The 15,894-nt window shown below is 37.7% G+C and overlaps 1 long non-coding RNA gene across 1 annotated transcript; it reads right to left on the reverse strand.

Annotated features, from left to right (window-relative positions):
• Positions 1–6,038: 6,038 nt before the first annotated feature.
• LOC141522999 (uncharacterized) lies at positions 6,039–15,585 on the reverse strand. The gene is made up of 3 exons (XR_012478297.1): positions 15,428–15,585; positions 9,552–9,611; positions 6,039–6,163 (listed from the first exon to the last, which is right to left on the reverse strand). It is a non-coding gene; the product is annotated as an uncharacterized LOC141522999 (long non-coding RNA).
• Between the last annotated feature and the right edge of the window lie 309 nt (positions 15,586–15,894).

Below are 15,894 nucleotides of genomic sequence, written 5' to 3' on the forward strand. Positions count from 1 at the left end.
TCCGAGACTCCATGATCCTATGAGTTAGTAAGACCTACAATTGAAATCTCTCAATACACAATTGGAAAGGCAGTCTTGTTTTGTTCTTGTGAATTGTAGCTCTGAGTGTTTCAAAAATGCAATCTAGTCATGTTGCCATAGGATCAAGTGATGGAAGGAATCACAGACAGCCAACTCCTTGTTATATAGATGAGGAGCTGGGTTGAAAGAGGTTTAGGGACTTGCCCAGGGTCCCTTAGATAGTAAACAGAAGAACCAGAATTTGAATTCAATTCCTTTGATTTCAAATGGGACTATCTTCCACTGTCCATATTGCTTACACTTTACCTAAGGTATGAAAGTCTTAAGCAGGGTGAAAGGGAAATCAGTCTAGTCTGGACATCAGGTTATGAGAGTTTCAGTTTCAGTTCTGCAAATGCCAACCTATATATATTCTTTGGACAGAAATCTTTCTGGCCTCAGTTTCCTCATTTAAACAATGAGAATTCTGGAATACAAACTCTAAGTTCCCTTCTAGCTCTAACATTTTGTGAAAAATGGGACCTGTTTTATACTTTCATTTTTAGCCAAGGGAAAATGTCAGATTCAATTCTGATGAACAAGCCACATGTCAGATGCTAAATTTGCAAAAAATAAAATGACTTTTTTTGTTCTTGTAAAATAAAAAATTCATGATAAAATCCTTGGACCTTCCCTAGAGTTTTTTTCTTCTTTATACCAAACTTGCTAATTTAATTTATGATGTTCTTGTCCTTGGTAGCTTCATTTTAGAACTCTCTCTGTCAAACTGGGCTATTCACTGGTCCTTGAATGGTCCCCTCATTTACTCAGGCTTTGTGCCTTTGAGCCTTTGATCTTAACAATTCCTATGTCTGGAATGTCATCCCCTGATGGCTGTTTTGATGTTTATATGTAGGTGGCATGGCGTTTTCCTAGAAGTAGCAATCTCATTGTCAGGAGCCTGTCATTCACTCCTTTTGGTAGGAATTCAAGAATGGTGACTAGATTAGTTTTGATTGCAAAACCTCCCCTGGCTTCACAGAGTTCTCTTTCACTGTGAGCTCTCCAGAAAAACATATATTCAGCTGAAGTTGAGTAAACTGACGTTCATTTGTCAAGCTTGTTTTACTCAGGGCTGCTGTTTGGATATCATATCTGCTGAGTTCTCTTTCAACAGGAGCTGTTTGTCTTTTTGGTCTGTTGGATCTTGTGTTGTCTATGAGTGTCCACATGTTCCATGCACCAATGGTGAATGGAATCTTCTTTGAAGTTTTTGTGGATTTTTTTTGTGTCTCAATCACATTGAAGATTCCCTGCCTGCTATAGTAATCAGACCAGGGTTGGGTAAGCGGATGATTTTAGGGCACTTTTTCTAGGCCCTTCCTCAGATCAGGAGGTGAACAGTGAAATCCTTAAAAGGTCTGCTCAGTCATCCAGGGGCTGCCAAATTCCACTGCTGCTTTCAGTGGGGAAATGACCCTCTGGCCTGGGCTGCCTGTATGCAGGGCTGTAACTACAGCATCCAGTGTATCTGTACCTGCTGCTTTGTCACTTGTCTGTCATCACGGGACTTTGAGGAATAGTTATGAGTGATGCCTTTTGTTGTGTGCATAAATTGGATTTAAGTGAGGCAGAGTTGCACGAATTCATCAGCCTCACTCTCTCTTCCAAGGCATAATGATGCAGCATAGCAAGACAGAGTCAAGACAATTGGTGATGGCTTTAGCTGCAGAGGATGACCTAAGCTCTCCACAGTTCCTGTTTCAGCTGGCTTCCTGGCATTTGGAATGAATTGTTCTCCTCTGCCCATTCCATTAGTGGAAGACTTTGGGGTAGGCACCCCCCACTACTCACTGAAGAGTTTGAGACTCCCTCGGTTACCTTCCACCTGGTTTAGCCCACCAGCTGAAATAGTTTACTGGAGTATGGCCGTTGTGAATGTATGGAAAGCAGCCCTGAAGAGGGCTCAGCAGCCCTCACACCAAGATACTAGGAAAACACCATGGCACTATCATCAGTGCCTATGCTCCCAACATGATGAACACCAATGAGGTTAAAGAAAAAATTTATGAAGAACTGGAGACCTTTATCCTCAGTGTACCAAAAGAGTGACAAGCTTATAATTCTGGGTGACTTTAATGTTAGAGTAGACTCAGAATACCAGACATGGAATGGAATTCTTGGGAGGAATGGAATTGGAAACAGCAGCAGCAATGGTCACCTTCTATTGAAGACTTGTGCATCTCATGACCCTCTCATCACAAACACTATCTTTCATTTACTTAAGCACAATAAAATCTCCTGGATTCACCCTCATAGCAAACATTGGCATCTATTAGTTTATGTGATTGTAAGGAGAAGAGACAGACAAGATGTGAGAGCGACAAAGACAATGTGTGGTGCAGAGTACTGGACTGATAATAGACTCATCCTCTCTTAGCTAAATATTTATATTCAACCAAAGTGGTGGCCCCAAGGCAAAATGAATATTAGAAGAGATCAGAGTGCCTCTGAGTGAGAACAGTTTGCTGCTTACTTGGAGGGAAAACTAAGCCAACACACAGTTGGCAACCGCAGAGCAGAAAAGGAGTGGGCAGCTTTCACATTACTGCATTTGCTCATCTGGGTCAGAATACCCACAAACACCAAGATTGGTTTGATGAAAATGATGGGGAAATACAGAAACTGCTAATTGAAAAATGAGAACCCCACAGGGTTTAGTTCATTTAGTTCATTTCATTAGTTCATTTCTATGAAGGCAGCATTCAATTCCATTAAAAGTAAAATCCAAGTGAAGCTTAGAGAATTGCAGGACTCTTGGCTCAGCAAGAAGGCAGATGAAATTCAATTCCATCCAGAGAGTAACAAACCAAAATGCTTTTATGATGCCCTGAAGGCTATTTATGGGCCAAAGACATATGGCACATCTCAACTACTCATTGCTGATGGATATACATTGATTGACAATGCACTTGATCCTAGAAAGGTGTTAACAGACCATCATCAACCAATGAAGAAACCATTGACTGCTTACCTCAAGTTGAAGTCCATCAGTTCCTAGCTGAAGTTCCAATTGAATTTGAATGCCATTAGGCTCCTTTCAAGTGGCAAAGTACCTGGTGCTGATTCTATTCAAGCTGAGATCTATAAGGTGGGGGTCCATTGCTCATCCAAAAACTGACTGAAATTTTCCAGGTTATATAGCATGAAAAGGTTATCCCCTAAGATTTTGAAGATGCTTCCATCGTTCATCTCTATAAGGGTAAAAGGAATAGATTGTCCTGTGACAATCACAGAGGGTATTTCTCTTTTAGTCATTGCTGGTAAAATTCTTGCCAGAGTCCTTCCCAATAGACTGATCCTTCACCTGGAAGTTGTTCACCTTCCTGAGAGTCAGTGTGACTTCAGAAAGGGTAGAGGAACAGTTGATATGGCATTTGCTGCCTGACAACTCCAGGAAAAATGCCAGGAACAGAACAGAAGTCTGTCTACATTTATAGATCTGACCAAGGCCTTTGATACTGTCAGTCATAAGGGCTTATGGAAAATTATTGCAAAATTTGGTTGCCCAGAGATGTTCATCAGTAATAGACTGACTACCAAACTGGAAGTCTACAGAGACATTGTGCTTAGTTCATGGCTCTATGCCTGTGAAACCTGGACAATTTACCAGTGCCACACCAGGAAACTGTATCACTTTCATTTAAATTGTCTTAGAAAGATGCTGAAAATCACCCAGCAGGAGAAGATATCAGACACTGAGGGCCTTTCTCAAGCTAAACTGCCTAGCATTCCAACTTGACTACACAGAGTGCAACTGTGATGGGATGGACATGTTTGTTGTTAGAATGCCAGACATATGCTTGCCAAAAAACCCCTATTTTATGGAGAACTCACCCAGGGCAAGCACTCACAAAGGGGTCAGAGGAAGCAATACTGAGACACCCTGAATGTCTCATTGAAGAACTTTAGAATTGATTGTGCAGCTTGGGAGACACTGGTACATGGAATGCCCTTATCAGAGAGGGGGGTTATACTGTGTGAGGAAGGCAGAATGGAAGCAGTTCAAAGGAAATGTGACAAATTTAGACTACTCACTCCAGGTGTTCACATGGACTATTTATGCCCAACCTTTGGTTGCGCATTCCAAGTCTTATTGGTCTGATCAACCACAGTCAGACACACTGTCATTTGTCTGAAACTTAGTGATGTCCTTTTGGTCTTCAACAATGAAGGACAAGAACTAACCACTATATGTTAGTGTGTCATTCTTCAATTAGATGGTAAGCTTGCTAAGGGCAGGGATTTATTTTTTATTTGATCTTTGTATGTCATCTAGAGTGTTCTTGTATGTAGCTGCTAATGCCACCTCCTCAAATTACCTCTTCATTCTTTCACAAATACCATATATGTACATAATATCTCCCAGCCCTCTGCCAAGTTGAATGTAGATTTCCAGAGGGCAGGGCCAATTTGACTTTTTCTTTTTTCCCCCTGAGTCTTACCATGGTGCTGGTTGCTAAGAAAGGATTTAGTAAACACTTGTTGGTTGCTTGCTTGACAGGTGCTTAATAAAGGAATTCATAAATAGAAACAGAGAAAATTGAATATTGTTCAAGGGATCCTCGAATTTAGAGTTTTTTGGGGGGCTTGTAGATGAGACACTTTACCTTTCTCATTTTACAGAGAAAGAATCTAGCACTTAGAGAGACAAAGTGATCTATCCAAGGTAGTATGAAACAGAATCAGGATTCCCACCAGGTCTTTCTACTCCAGACTTAGCACTGGTTCCATGGTTGGATGAGTCAGGTAGAGCTTCAAGTATTGGCACAGAAGCATTTCCAAATATTATACTTAATACATTTGAATGCAATCTCATACACTAAGATTGACACTTTAATCATATTTCTAACATCTCTTCCATTTTCTTGGAAACTCAATCTGAATTTGAATTGGATATTTAGACCATTCAGCACCATGACTGGCACTTCAAAGATGCTTCATAAATATTTGTGGACTGACTGACTAAAGAGGATGATATTTATTACCTGATGTGCCTGGCACATATTAAAGACAATAAATACTGGTTGAATGAATGTTTGACTCTCATTTTCACCACATGTATAACACCTATATTTATTTAGATAATTATATATATATATATTATATATATTTATATGTAATATTTCTATAACACAGTTCCAAGCACTGTGGTAGGTATTTGATAATTGTCTCATTTGATCCACATAACAATTTTGATAAGTGATTTTATTGTCAGCATTTTACAGATGAGGAAACTGAAGCAAACAGGGGTTAAGTGACTAGTCCAGGTTCACAAAGCTAATATGTGTCTGAGGCTGGATTTGAACTCAGATTTTCCTGATTCCAGGCTAAGTGCTCTATCTACTGTGTATCTAGCTCCTACTAATATAAGATAGTAAAATATAATCAAATGGACCTATCTTGGAAACTTCAAGTCTTTCAGTGATTCAGTTTCTACACTAGCACAGAGGGAAAGTGCTAATGTTAATGTTCAATTACATATCAAGACTGTCAACAATAGTGATTTACTTGAATTTGGAAAATGATAAAATGATGTTTAAGGGTAATTAATGGAACTTTGATGTTAAATATGGTATCTATTATTGACATAATCTTGATTAGAAGGAGAGAACTGGATAGAAAGAGATATGCACACAGGAGGGAGGGAGGGGGAGAGAAAGAGAGAGAAAGAGAGGAGAGATTTTGGATGCAAACATTTGAGAATAGTTGGATCCTTAACTTCATCACTGCCAGTCCTGAAAATGTAAGTATACTATGAATAATGAATTTCTCTCTTCCATGTTATCCCATTGAAAAGAAGGAAAAATAACTTTAGAATACCTACTAATATTCCAGCAGAAATAAATTCCCATTTTGGTCACGTCAAAAATATATGTCTCTATGTATTCAATCAGTCACTGTTAGGATGTGAGTAGTATTCTTCATCATTAGTCTTCTGGACTCATGGTTGATCATTGAGATTATCAAGATCAGAGTTCTTAAATCTTTTAAAATAATTCAGCTTCCCAGTGGATCATAGGAACAGGAGGTGTTGGTTGAAATCAAGTTTTTCATGCCAGATGCAACGTGTGGACTCAAGGTTAGCCATTTTCATAGTTATCTACAGAGATGGTGGACAAAAAGATGATGAAACCTGCAAGCCAATTCAGGATCATTCCATATTTTTATTACATGATGTATCAAAAGAAAAGGAGGAAACCAAGAACATTGAGGTGATGGTCATGCAAGGTCATTTAAAGATAGTGAGCTGCAGAATTTGAACCAAGGTTCTTGGACTCTAAAGCAACATTCTTTCCATTTCATCATTCTAGCTCCATACGGTGTCCTTGCATCATGACAGAGGCATGGTGCTACATAATTTGTGAACTGATTCTGTTTGCATCTACTGAAATATTTCCAAGTTAGAAGGAATATCAATGAGAGATTCATTATATTTCCAAAGGAAGGACTAGTCATGGACCTTCAAATAAGAACTTTTGTAAGAAATAACTGAATTAATATTGTCTGTTTTCCTGTCAATTTCTCAATGAATAATAAAAATTCTGTGGTATCCTACTTGGGATAAAGAAATTCTGGGTTCAAATCTTGCCTTGGCCATTCATTAACTATGTGAAACTAATCTAATTATGTGATATTTCTTTGTCTCAGTTTCCTTATCTTTAAAATGATATGGTGGTCATAAGAAGCTCTAAAGTTCCTTCTAGCTCTAAATCTATAATCCCATGAAAAATATTTCAATTTTGTATAGTACTATAATTAAATTTACATTTTTTGCAAGGCAATGGGGTTAAGTGACTTGTCCAAGGTTGCACAGTTAGGTAGTTATTAAGTGCCTGAGGTCAAATTTGAATTCAGGTCCTCCTGATTTCGCTGTCCCAAGCCCACATTTTTCCATGAGGAATGGTTACTTTCTATTTTGCTCTTACAGTATAAAATCATTTTTAAACTTTACTCAAAGAGGAATTTTTGAGAAAGCCCATACTTCACAGTAATTTTGAAATTATAAACCTCTTTACTCAGGATACCTTGATCATGCTCCCTGGACAAGGTGAGGGTAGTTGTATTGGGGAACTGTCCTTTGTGCTGAAAGTTATGAGAAGTCTTGAACCTCTGAAATGGAAAGTCTAGGTTTGAATATCTGAGTAGCAAAGTATCTCCAAAAAATGAGAAATGAAGGAACCAAACCCATAAATTATGAGAAAAACATAGGATTTAGAGCTGAAAATTTTTAGAGATCATTTTTAAAAATGAAGAACTTCTCTGAAGTCCAGAAATGGAAAATTACTTACTCAGGGTCACATAATAATATTTTGGATTTGAACTTCAGTTTGAAAGCTCAAATTTGGTGTTTTTCCACCCTAGAGTTGCTTTTCTCTAATACTTTTGACAAGATTCATAAGTGGGCTTGGTCTTAGAATGACCTGGAAATAAATATTATTATCAATTAACTTCTCTTACATTTGGTTCCATGCTATGTGAAAAAAGGATGTACATTTGATCTCTGAGATTCATTCTAGCTTTAATTCTATGAATTCTGTGAGTCTATGGACCTACAGTTAATAATAATAATGATAATAATATGTAATTTGGAGTCAAGAGATCTGAGGTTGAATTTTGGCTATGGCTTTGTGTTTCTTATTAGTATGATTTTCTTGGGACTCGATTTCCTCTTTAGTATAATAAGGGGAGAAAAAGTAGATGAAATCTAAGATCTTTTCCAACTCAAAAGTCTTATGAATTCTCTTGATTCTATATTCACTTATAAAGCCCTGAAAAGGGGAGAGAATGCAGTAGGAAACAGGGGAATCAGGAAAGACCCCTGTGCCAAAGAGACCATCAAGAAAATCAAGGAAGCCTACTATCCTATTAAATGAATGGACTTTTTGTGGGAAATTTTTTGAGGACATGAAAACCAGTCACATGCGATGGGCAGAGTGAATTTTGCAAACCCCACCAAAGCAGGAAACATCCAAAGTGATCAAATCATATATTCTTTTGATCCATGTATCTGCTCTTTGATTAATATTTGTTGAATTGAATTGGTACAGAATTAAACCAGAGAGTTAAAAAAGTGATCTCTAGAGTCACTCCCAGTACATTTCATTGAGTCTACATAATTATTGTTTAAAGATGTGTCAAGGTAGCATGGAACTCCACAAAGAATTGCACAAGAATCAATCTTTTTATAAAGACAAGGCTTAAAGCATTCTTTATGAGCAGAAATCAAATAATGAATAGGCTATATTATATTTAATATGTCGATATATGTGTGACAGGCATCATGGTAAAAAGGTGTCAAAGGACTTGGGTTTAAACTTCAAAATGCTATTGACCACCTTTGGACTCTTAATTAAATCACTTTGCCTGTGAGCCTGAATTTTCTTATCTATAATAATAGTAATGGTAATCATTAATATTTATATAATATTTTAAAGTTTATATATACTTTCTAATAGGGTAAATAGATGGTGCAGTGGATAAGAGCCTTGGCCTTGGAGTCAGGAGGACTAGAGTTTGAATCCAGCTTTAGACACTTACCAGATATGCAACCTTGGGCAAGTCATTTTACTCTGATTGCTTCATATCCAGGACCATCTCCAGTCATCCTGATTCATAAATGCCCATTGGACTCAAATGGCTTTGGAGGAGAAAGTGAGGCAAGTGACTTAGCACAGTAACCCCTCGTTCAAATCCAAATCATGTGCTTGTCATGGCATCACGTCTCTGATGTCATAGTCTTCTTTGAAAATGAAGGACTATGGAGGGTAGAAGGAAATTTTGTAACTTGGAAATATGCATAAGCATGTGGATGAATGTTAAAAAATTTCATAACATGTATTTGGAAAAGTAAAACATCGATAAAAATGAAATTAAAAAATGTTAAATTTGGCTCATTATAACTATACCAATCAAATCTAATTCTCCTGTTCAAAATGGTGTCAAATCAAGTCAATATGAGTTTATTATGTACTTATTATATACTGGGGATTGTGCCAAAAGCTGGCTATACATCAAATAAAGAATATCTTCACATCTCAAAAAAACCCCCAAAAAGCAAAGGACTATTCTCATCATTATCATCAACACTTCCTAATGGGTTTCTACAAAAATCCCATGAAACAAGTTCTCTAACAATTATTTTCCTTGTTTTAGTGATGAAGAAATAGTTTCAGAGAAGGCAATAAAACTAGCATATGTTTGAGGAATACAGGCTTTTCTGAATTGACAAACATTGTTAAGTATCCACTATGTAGGGAGCACTCTTATGAGCATCAAAGATTCCAAAAAACTGCATAAGACAGCCTCTGCCTTTAAGAAGCTTGTAATATAGATAGAGAATTGGTCCTGGATTCAGGAGGACCTGAATTCAAATCTGACCTCAGACACTTAATAATTACCTAGCTGTGTGGCCTTTGGCAAGCCACTTAACCCCATTGCCTTGCAAAAAACCTTAAGAAAAGAAGCTTGTGATGTAATCTAATACTCACCTCCTTCTGGATCATCTCTTATATCTAGGTCTTTGTGATATGGCTTTCTCATGGTTAGCACTGTTGAGAAATCAAGAACCAAAGGTCATTAGGTTTGGCAATTAAATGATGGATAGTTTTGAGGGAAAATTTCAGGATGTTATTGAGGTTGGAAATCAGATTGCAAAGGGTTTACAAAAGAGAGGAGAATTGAATTGGGGGGGTAAAGAATATGAACATGTTAAAATGGAAGTGGGAAGTAACTAAAGGAAACTGAGTTGACTAAGGAACTGGGAAATTAAGAGTATTTTCAAGAAATCAATATGACTATTAAGTCCCCTCCTATGAGAAAAGGAGTGATGGTGGAGAAAAGGGGTGTTAGTCAGGCACTGAAGTCATTGAGGAAGGTAGAAGAATGTCTCAGGGTCTCCAAAATAATCACCGTGATGTAGGTTGTATGGTAAATTTGGGCAGCATTAACCTTTCAGAGGAAAAAAATTACTCAATAATGAATGAGGGTAGTCAAAAAATCTAAACATGACCATTGGTAGCAAGGAGAATGAATACTGAACAACCAACAAAGGGGACTGAGAAATAATGGTATGATGGATAGGGAGAGAACCAGGATCCCCTTCCTTGCGATTAGTAAAATGAGGGGTTTGAATGAATGTGAAGGTAGTATTGGAAGGGATTGTATGGGAAGCAGTGTTATCATGAGGATGCCAAATTTCAGTAAATGAAATCAAATGAAAAGTGGGAAAGAAAGAGGCTTAAAATAACATAAAGTTTGCTGACTATGAAGTAATATTCCTGAGGGCTCAGTGGAAGGGGCAGGCAGATTTGGAGCAGGACACTGTGAGTGTTAGGTTTAGGCAGATGGGAGAAGGAATCAGATAGTTGGGGATGGGGAACAGGGTTTTTATGGAGTTAACAATTGCTGAGTAAGGAGACTATAAGGATCTGGGAGTATGTTAACTAATGGAAAATGAGCCCAAGCAGAATAGGAGTGATTGGAGAGAGAGATTTTTTGATGGAGTCATTTGATTAGACTGTTCAGGGTCTTCCCTTGGGGCCCAAGCTCATGGCAGGTGATATTGTATCCGGAAGGCATAGGAAATTCTGAACTGTCACCCTTTATACTCTCTTCCTTTGCTTCCTTCTTCCTGTACAAACCAATTTTCCAAGTGGAGCCAATTTCCTCTCCTTTCATTTCTCATGAACAAGAGTATCAGATTGATTTTGACATTCTACCCCTGTAATTCATCCACGAGTAGGTTGTTTCTCCACTATCCAAGATCACTCTTAGAATTTACATTCTAAGGAATCCTAGAAACCATCTAGCTCTAAGCCTTCATTTAAGCAGATGTAGAAACTGAAGCTCAAAGACCTGAGGGAACTTGCTCACTTTGGTGAGCCAGGAGAATAGAACTAGCATATTCGCCTTGGATTATCGATAACTGAAAAGACTTTGGAAAATGTTCGTGAAACTTTCAAAGGTTTTCTTTACCCAGTGCTAATGATATCCAGGAGTTTATTGCATTCAAAATTTTTTCAATACATTATTCATGGATGGTCTGAAATGTATAATGCATGCATTTCCTCTGATTCTGCTATGTGATTTACCTAGATTGTCTCTGAAAAACTGCATTATCCAGAGCACGAAGAAATACTTCCCCTCTAAATACTTCTGGAGGAGCTATTTCCCTTTCTTTTGCTATGAACATTTTACTTGTTTGACCTCATCTCTTTTTTCCAATCTTCTTTGGCCTGAAGTAGAAGGAAATATTTCGACCCCAAATTTAAAAGATATGAAATGTAGAGAATATGTTTTTTTTTATCCCGTTCAGTTGTTCAGCAACTTAATATGCCAGGGACCGAGAGTCCTCCTAGAATACTACTCACTAAAGTTTATCTATCAAACATAGATAAACATGCTAAGATCATAGAATGATAGCTAAGGAGCTGGAAATCACTGCAGAATGTATCAGTCCAAATAAATCATCTTATAGATGAAGAACCTGAAATCCATAAAGAGTCATGGGACAAAGTCATATAGACAGTCTTTTGAAAAAGTATTTTTTTTTTGTTGAAGGGGGCAGCTAGGTGGTGCAGTGGGTAGAGCATAGGTCCTGGAGTCAGGAGGACCTGAGTTCAAATGTGACCTCAGAAGCCTAATATTTGCTGTGTGACCTTGGGCAAGTCACTTAACCCCATTGCTTTAAATAAATAACAAAAAAGTATTTGTTGAGTGCTCACTGTGGGCAAGCCCCACAGTGTCCTGGAAAAGACATTCATATTAGAAAGAGCCCATGATTTTAGCTGGGGTTCAATGCTTGAAATGTTTCTTTTAACATTTTGTCTTATAGAATCCCTATCTTTCTTCGATGTACACCTGGTATCTAGGACATACGACTTTCACCTATATGAAGATCTTGTTCTCAGCAATTAATGTTCTTGTATTGACTTTATCTTTGAAATCACTTTGTGTTACCTCTATTTTGCAATACCTCTCACATCCATTTCTCCCAATGTAAGCACCCTTCTTAATGTCCTCGTCTCGTTATCCATTCTTATATTTGTGGTCGAAGGAAAGTTCTTTGAGGCCAAGACTACTTCTTTTTCATCTTCAGCACAGTGTTTGGTCCAGGCTAGACACTGGATAAATCATTATTGAAATCTAGAACAGATGATATAAGCATGGACTGTTGGATCTATATAAGAAATAATCTAGTTCCTCCACATGTGTCCCTAACTCATCTCTTCATCTCCTTTTCTTACTTTATGACTCTACTCTATCAGTCATCCCCATGCACTGTCTCTGTCTCTGTCTGTCTGTCTGTCTGTCTCTCTCTCTCTCTCTCTCTCTCTCTCTCTCTCTCTCTCTCTTGCAAGGCAATGGTGTTAAGTGACTTGCCCAAGGCCACATAGCTCATGCTCTCTTTCATGTATATTAATCCTTCCCACTTTGCTGCTCCTTCTCTTCAGTCACGCCATCATAAAGTAATCTTCCTTTGAGCCTGTCATTTCCTCAAGGTGCCATCTACCTCTTCTTGCCCTTTGCTGTCAATTTTCTCAAAAAAATTATCTGGTACTTTTCCTTCTAATTACTCATTACTCAATTACCTTTCCTTGACATTTTGCACACTCTGTTGAAGCAGCTCTCTCCATGGTTACCAGTGACCTTTTTATTTCTAAGTTCAATGACTTCTTTTCTCATTCTTAACTTATCTGACCCTCAGTTTCTTCACTTTCAAAGTTATATTTGATTTTCAGCTCTAAATAGCATGACCCTTATCCATTCTTACAGCATTTGACATTGTGGACCAATCTTTTTTTTGAGCAAAATCTCCAGTAGTTTCCAAGGTATCTGACTTTCTTGACTTTCATGCCTCTTCTTCCCTCTCTTTGGAAACTCCCTCTTTATTTTATTTCCTGTGTACTTCTCCTTACACATAGACATCCCTCAAGATTTCTTTCTCGACCAGATTCCTTTCTCTCCTCTTTTTCCCTTGGAGGTTCATTCACATAGACTTATCATTGCCTCTGTGCATATGAGATATAAGCTTTGTCTCCATCTCCATACTTTTCTTAGATGTTCAGTTCCATATTTTCAGCTACATGATAGATGTCTTGATCCTTGTCTCCAAAACAATATGTTCTAAGCTCATATTTAACCCTCAAACCTTTCCCTTTCCCTAATTTCTCAGTTCATGTTGATGGCACAATCTTCCTAGTTATTAGGCGAACTTACAATTTTGGAGTCAGATCTGAATTTTCTCTTTCCCTCTTCTATATGTCCCCCTCAACTCAATTAGTTGCCAAATCCCATACCTTTGCTAATACCTCTCACATCCATTTCTCTGAATGTAAGGACCCTTATTAAAGTCCTCATCTCTTGTTTCCTTGGCTATTTTAGTAGTCTTCCTCTACTTTGTCTTCTCTTTAATTTATGCTCCATAGGACTGAAATCTCTTCTTTTTTGCACACTATTTTCTTATCGCATCCTTCTGACTTTTTGATTATGATAGAAGATTAAATCCTTATATGTCTATTCCTGAATTAATTATCAATTTTGGAAAGTATAATTCTGGGTAGAAGAAATACTTTTTTTCCCTTTCCTTGTTCTTATAAGTGTACCAGATCCATTAGTTTAAATGGTCTTTGTGACAGTGTGAGGTGATCTGAGTTTGAGAGACAGCTAGAATTTCCTGCTGACAAACTTTCCAAAAATGTACATCCATTAACTTGGAAAGAGATTTTGCATGATAAGAATGTGCCAACCTGTTAATGAGACCCCCCCCCACCGTGGAATGCTATCAGTACAAAGTTTGGCATAAAGAAGCATCATTCTTCCTATGAAGTCCACCGTCTTAGACAAATGCAAAGAATATTGTGGGCAGAAAACAGAGTACCATGGAATTAGTGTCAGAGAACATCTTTTATTCATCAATGTACTCCCATCAGAAAGAACTACAAGGAACACATAGTTGCTTTACCCCCAAAGAAATAAAACAAGAAGGAGAAAAAAATATTGGCTCCTTGACAAAATGCCATTTATGATTTGCACCCTGCCTATTTTCCCATCTGCAAACTGTTTGATTACTTTCGAACTTTGTTATTAACTTTGGAGTCAGTGCTGAGTGTATCCATACATATTGAAGTTCTGTGCAAGGAGAGAAGTAGTTAGTGAAGGGATTACTCAATGTAGACAAGAAAAAGCTGAGGAGAGAGGTAATATACTTTCAGTCTGTGGGGAAAGGTGATGCATCTCTATTTTCTACTTTTGTAGAATAACACCCAAGGGAATGGTGAAGCAAGGTAGATAGATGCCTGCTTCCATTCTAAGGGTGTTATGGGGAAGGCAATGAATCTCCATTGTATACTATTACATAATAACACTAAAGGGAATGGTGAAGCAAGGTAGATAGATGCCTGTTTCCATTCTGAGGGCGTTATGGGGTAGGCAGCAATTCTCCATTGTATACTTTTATATAATAACACCAAAGGGAATGGTGAAGCAAGGTAGATACCTTTTTCCATAATGAAGATGGAACTTCTCAATCAAATAATTAGTTGATGAATCAGGTGTTAAGAGTTTGTTGCATTCTACCCTTTGGTTCTAGAAAAGAGACAATCTTTTATCTACAATGATTTAGGGATGTCTTTTTGAAGGTCCAAGCTAGCTCCATGAAGTGCAGCAAGTGGTCAGCACTATAGAAAAAGATGTGACCGATTCTCTCAGAGACAAGTGGCTTCTTGATACCATTATATTTATTGGGACCTAAGCAGGATCAAGAGTAGAGATTTTTTGCCAATACTTACAGATTCTAATATAATAGAACCTAGAGGGAGATTTTAGACAATGAAAGAGTTTGACCATTGGAAGTGTACTCAGAGGCTATATATAATACACATATTAAAAAAACACATATGAAGGGAACCCTGAATAACATTGTTTTTTTGTTTGCAGATTTTATTTAATTCAGAAAGCATGTATTAATTGCTTTCTAAGTATCAGTACTTATTCAAGGTCTGAGGATGTAAAGACAAATAAGAAATAGTCCTAGCTTTGAGAAATTTGCATTTTATTGGACAAAACAACATGAATATAGAAGTTGAAATAAAAATATACAAAATAATTTCTGGGGAGAGAATGCAGGTCAAAATAAAAGGACAGTTTATTAACCAAAGAACAGGAATTCCAGACAGCACAATAGTAAGGTAGAAAGAAATGAGAGGGAAAGGGCATGAAGGAATAGGGTGTGGCAAATAGCAAATAGAACATTTGCTCTTAAAGTATATGATATATAAGCATGAGAATTCTGAGTGGATGCATAGGGTAGTAAATTGTTAGGCACTCCATAGTAACCAGAATAATATTAATTTGATTAACCTACCTTGAGTCAGAGGTGGAAACTTGGGGGAGAGGGTCATATGAGGAAGGGGAGATAAGGAATCCCTGGTCTTGGAGGTCTTATGATCAAGGTGGATGTCAGTGGAGTTCTAAAGCATAGCTAATGATAGAGAGGTAGGATGTCTTTAGACTCATTTGAATTATGGGAATTTTGGGGAATCCTCCTTGTGTCTATCCCAGACACTGACTCTGACCAGTGACCAAAATTGTGATGTAAGCTTGTGTTCTCCACCCCCCACCCCCCACCCCGGGTGTTTCATTTGTGGAGGATCAAATAACAGGTTAGGGTTTATGACCTCTGGTTAGATCATAAAGGGAGCTATCTTTGGATGATGATGAAGGTATTATGTGAAATTTTAAGACTTTTGCTTTTTTTGAGTTAATGTTCATGTCCTTTCTTGATAGTGGTGCCAGAATAGGCTGCCAGGATATTTCTGCTTCTGTGCAACT

This window comes from Macrotis lagotis, chromosome 4 (genome assembly GCF_037893015.1).
Source record: "Macrotis lagotis isolate mMagLag1 chromosome 4, bilby.v1.9.chrom.fasta, whole genome shotgun sequence".
NCBI classification, from domain to species: Eukaryota; Metazoa; Chordata; class Mammalia; order Peramelemorphia; family Peramelidae; genus Macrotis; species Macrotis lagotis.